Below are 5,826 nucleotides of genomic sequence, written 5' to 3'. Positions count from 1 at the left end.
GGGGCCTGCCAGGGGTTTCCCCGCTCGCACGAGTGCGCCCCGCGCCTGCAGCCGCGTGTCCCCCGGTACAGCCTGCCTGGAAGCCCTCGGAGCTCCGCAGCAGGGCCCCGAGCATCCTTGCCTGCTTGGCACAAGCTGACAGAAGAGGCAGCCCCCTAGACGCCAGACAAGCCTTTGGCTAAAGGACTTGGAGGTCTTTAATGAACTCCCCCGACCTCTCCTGCAAGAATTTCTGCACGTAGCTGACCTGGGAGCAGGGGACTCTTACCTGGCAAGCAATTCTTCAAAACTTCAGCCCCTAGCAGCCCATTTTAACGTGCCAACCGCACACAAGAACCAGGAGCGCAGGTAAAGAGCAGGCGCTCGCTTCCAGCCACGGCTTCAGCAGAGCTCGGCTTGTTCATCCAAGTGTCACTTTTACCCTTGTAGGTCAGTCGCTGCAGCCACTTCTGCCAAACTCTCTGTTTGCTCAAACACAGATCCCACAATGGCTGAGAGAGACTGCAGCTCAGGGAAAGCTGAGCCTTTGGGTAGCTGAGCTCAACGTTGAGGGTTTTTTGCCCTTGGATGTTGAAACTACTGTCCAGAAGTTTTATTTGAACTCTATGCGATGTTATGCCATAGTATGGATCCTAGATGTAGACGTACATTTGGAGGCTTGGAGTTGGGTTTTTTTCCAGTCAGCATCATCAAATAGACTGATCTGAGAATAGACTGCCTGTGCTTAACCTAGTGAAGTTAAAGTAGCTACATAAATCAGAGACTCGCCTCAGCAACAACAGCTGAGTGCAAATAAACAGGTGCTTTCCAGAATTGGGGTCATGGATTTTTTAAAAACACTGGATTCTTTGTTGCAGAGGACTTTGGAAAGGAACTGAAATGGCAAAAGGTAACTAGTTGTCCGTGCCTGTTGGACAGACGTCTCACAGTACAGTGTTGCTTTCCATGGAACACAAAGAAGAGAGGGGGGAGGAGGATAAAACTCCAGAGGGCCTATTCCAAACCCCATGCATCTTATACAACAAGCCCATTAAATACAAGCTTGATGTTTTGATCACATTCAAATGAACTTGCAGGGACTTTCCAACAGGAGCCATATCAGGAACTGTAACATTCACCTCCATTTTACAGCAAATTTTCTGAAAACATTGCATTGGTTTCCTAGAAAATCATCTGCCCCCACACTGTGAAAAGCAAAACAAAGGCTGTTGCCAAACTTTCTCCAGAGGCCAGGAATTTTTATCCCAGTTTAAGGAATTTAAAGAAAGAGAAACTCCTTTGCAGCAATTTGTTACTGCTTACAGTTCTCATCCAATTATTGGTGCAGGTACCTCTCCACTATTTACCACCTACATTCATTCTCCTTCTCCCCTCTCCCCCGACCTGTCTTACCCACTGACTCCTCAATTTATATCTTCATTGACTGCCTTTCCTGCATGCATGCCAGCCTCTGGCTGCTTCACTATTCCTTCCATCCAGGAAGAGCGCACACTAACTATAGATGCTTCTTCAGCCTGACAAAAGTGACAAGGGGTATTTGTAAGCTTGCAAAAAAGAGAGTTTTTCCAACTATTTGAGTTGGTCTAATAAAAGATATCAGATTTACCCAAAGAACTTTGCCTACCAATTGGTGCGCACATTTATTTTTATCATAGAAAGCAATACATATGGTTAAGGAGGTCTGCTGTTTTAAGGCTGTTTTCAGTTGCTTTGCCAGACATTAGATATTTGGGCTGAATCTTTCCATGCCAGGTGTCTTCCCCAGGCTGAATATTTTGGGGCTGTTCCTACATGTAACAACACTATAAGGCTGATCTGTTTAGCCCTTGGCTAGAAAACTGTTTGAGTCCTGTGGAAAGACTTGTATATAACCATGTAAAAACTGCATCATGTAACACACATAAGAAAAGGAGGCTAAAAGGAGTTATATGAGCAACTATAATTCTGTTGCTTCTGAATGTCTCAACACTTGACTTTGCAACTTTATTGTAGCTTTTATAGAAGATAAATTAAATACCCCTTTTAAAAAGCATATATAGTCAGTGAACAGGATGCCTATTTATATGCAAATCATGGCACATACCCCACAAACCATTATCACATGAAACTAACTTATGTCTAAGGAGCTGAACTCTGTGGCACTATGCATTGCTCAGGTATAAAATTAGTGATATGTCTAAGGAGTTGTAGAATCAGCACTTCCTGAGTCACCAATGCTGTGAACCCAGTCCTGAGATAAGGCTTCTGGCAGCTGTGTTCACTGAGAATAGTGGTGTTTCTAAACACTGTCACGTGGATCTGAGAGACCAGTGAATCAAAACAAGACTCCCTTGAACACTGGGTCTCAGGGTCCCTTACAACTGATTTTTTGACCTTCCCACTGCCCCCATTTGAGACAGCAGGAGTATTGAAATGACTTCAGTAAGAACAGGATCACGCCCTAAAGAAGCACATGTAGTCCTGATGGGGCTTCTTGCAGCTTGGGTAAATGTTCTTCAGTGCAAAGGCTGGGTCCTAGCATGGCATGACACTGTGACCATGGTTTTGTTACTCATTCAGGTAACAGAACCCAGACAAAAGGCAGCTCAAAACTGCTCACCAAAAACAAGCCCGTTGCAACCCCTTCCCCATTTTTCCATGAGCAGCCTGAGCACACCTGCTGGCCCAAAACCATTTTAGGCCTCACAGGGGAAACCCAACATCTTAAACTTTAGCTGGAAATCAATTTGCCAGTCAGTGCAGATCAGGAGCACTGATATCACATGGCCTTATTAGGAACACCATTGAACAAGCTGATGCATTTACACTAACCACATGGGTCTGATAGTTTGAAGTTGTAGCTAGATGTAGACCTGTCATTTCAGGGACACTGCTCAGCATGTCCCTCTGTGGTCTCCATTTTGTACATGGTTAGTATTTAGCCCTTGCATTCATGCTCAAATTTTACATCTTCAGTGGCTTGGTTTAGTGGCATTGGCCCTCATTGTCGATGCACAGAATCACATGGATTCTGCAGTTTCCTCCTGCTATGTTTGTCCACAGAGATCAGATTTTTCTTTAGCAGATGGTGTCCTCTCTCCTTATTTCACTAGTTCCAACATTTGCCTACACTTACTGTGTCAAGTTAATTGTCTGGTAATCCACTGCTTAGCTGGATTTACCAGCTGTCACAGGCAGATTTTGTTATATTAGCCTTTGTATTATGGCTGGTTTAGACTAGACCTTGGCACTTTTATTATGGAGTTAAGTAGTGTGGGACAGATTGTATTGCGTATTAAAAAGGTGGTTACATTTTCTGCTTGTTGCAAAGCAATTGCATTTAGAGAAGGAATTCAGTTTTCCTTTTGTTTCTCTCGAGTACCTTTACATTTTTAAGAATTAAAACAGAAAAATACTTAGCAAATCTGATGCTAGCGGCCCCAGGAAAACCAAAACCCCAGTGTATAGGGAAAGTCCCAAACTCTCTCAGCATTGGCAGTTCCAAGTATAATGGGCATCTTCATACAGAAGCGTTATTTATTACTACTAAAAATAGAAAAGAAAAAAAAAAGTCACCTTTGCTACTGGCACATAAGGTTCCATGCTTATTCAATAAATATTTGCAGTCTAAGGAAAAAGAAGAACAGGTTGGATCTTTTTGCTTGGATGGACTTTTGTATCAAACAGATATATTATCTGGGCACCACACACTTCTTGGGAATTAGTGACCAGCCAAAGAAAGTTGATGGGCCTTTAACTTGCCTCCAAGCGTCATTTGTCCCCTGACAATACCAAGGCATAAATGTATTGATTTCGGTTATTACAAAATACCATTCCAAAACATGCCATTTGGATAAAGTAGCAGTGGAGTTACCCAACATATGTAAGGATGTGTTGAAGAGCAGAATTCAACCCTTTACCCAATTTGCTTCTCAGTTAACTCCTGCCCTGAAATGGTCTGTGTGGAAAGTGGGGGTTCAGGGTCTTTCAGCTACTGTACAAGGTCTTTGTGGGGAATGTTGCTACTGATTTCAGTGAGAACAAGTTTGGACCATGAAGACCCACAAGATAACTCAATGTCCTCCATGGAGCTTCTTGCTAGAGTAAATGCTATTCACTGTAAGGGCTGCACAACTGAGTCTTAAGGTAACATTATGTGAATATGGCTCTATTACTCATTCAGGTCAAGGAACATGACATTCACCTGATTTGCCTATCATTCATTCCTGTCCTGAGGCTTCTTCTTTTCCACTGCAGAGATGCACATTTTCATGCGACTCCAGGAGCTGAGGCCAAGCACCAAATACCACGGGAGCATTGGAGATGTTGAACAACTGGACATAAGAAAGAACTTCTTTACTGTCCGAGCCCCCAAGGTTTGGAATAGACTGCCGCCAGAGGTGGTTCAAGCACCTACTTTGAACGCCTTCAAGACACATTTAGATGCTTATCTTGCTGGGATCCTATGATCCCTGCTGACTTCCTGTCCCTGGGGCAGGGGGCTGGACTTGATGATCCTCCGGGGTACCTTCCAGCCCAAATGTCTATGAAATCTATGAAACAAGAGACTCAAATGAAATGCAGGGATTTGAATACAGCCACTGAATTCACAGCCCAAGTTTTCAAGCATCATGATATTTGGAATTAGTCCATGATCGAGGAATAATTTAGTCATATTGATCTAAAACTATATCTGGCAGTTTTGATTCAGTTCCAGCTATACAATGTCAACGGATGCATTAGGTATGACGAACCCTAGTTAATCGACACACCAGACAAGTTCATTATTTGCTTAATTACATAACATCATACCAGTCCCAATTTTTGCATATTGCACAAATTATCAGTTAAAGGCACAAACCACTGATGTGCATAGCATCTTTCATCTCCACTGTCAGTTATGTAATGCAATTTTACTCTGGTTAATAGCATAATTGTCACCAGATAGGGTGAAGAGAAAGCAGTTGCTAGAGGACAGCTATTAGCAGCTTTGAAAATGATTGGCAGCTCCTCAGTTTCTTGGCTGGTATTTCTTCTCATTTTTAAAGTTTTCAATAGCAGCCCTAACATTGGCTATTAAAAAAAAATAAATAAATAAAAAAATAAAAAAATGAGAGGGGTTAATTAATTTCAGACCTGCTAATACCACAGCACTGACAGTGCTGTGCACATAATGAGCTCCCATTGCATTTAGGTAAGCGCATGCCTCTTTTTTTCAATCCCCAGGCTATAAACCTAGCTAGAGCCTGCTGTATAAAACAGTTTCTCACAACTGAGCTTTTAGCTCAAAGTTAGTTCAGAAAAGCCTATTTCCCATCTCTACTTTCCACATTTGAAGTCCCTTGGAGACTCTCTGGTGTGCCAGCAGAGTTCCTGAACTCCCACTACATAAAATCCCCTTGCTCGTTTTGTTCTTCTGATGACAGTCCCCTCCTATTCTGTACTTACCAGGGCCCTGATCCAAGACTGTAAGACTGCATTGGAGCCTTTCCATTGGCTGCAGTGGGCTTTGCATCAGGCCCACCAAGAGCTGGAAAAGAACAGTTACTTGACTGGAGGAATGGTTAAGGCACCAGCGCCGACCAGGGAAGATTAGCAGCTGCATTGGTTACACAAAACTATGAGGAAGACATTCACTGGGAGGGCACTGTATTTGACAACTCTAAATTAGAGATGCACCTTTTGTGGGGCGGGTCCCCTAGTCACATGAAAGAGGAAGAATCTCCATGACTAGCTTTAACCTTAAGATAAGAAATGGCTCGCTTCAGCCCAAGTCTATACACAACACCGACTCAACCACCTTCCCTGAACTCTCTACCCAACCTCTCTCTCTTACACCCACATCCC

Source organism: Alligator sinensis, unplaced genomic scaffold, assembly GCF_000455745.1.
Source record: "Alligator sinensis unplaced genomic scaffold, ASM45574v1 scaffold366_1, whole genome shotgun sequence".
In the NCBI taxonomy this organism is placed as follows: Eukaryota; Metazoa; Chordata; order Crocodylia; family Alligatoridae; genus Alligator; species Alligator sinensis.
The sequence above is the reverse complement of the archived record's forward strand: the minus strand, read 5'-3'. Positions refer to the sequence as shown.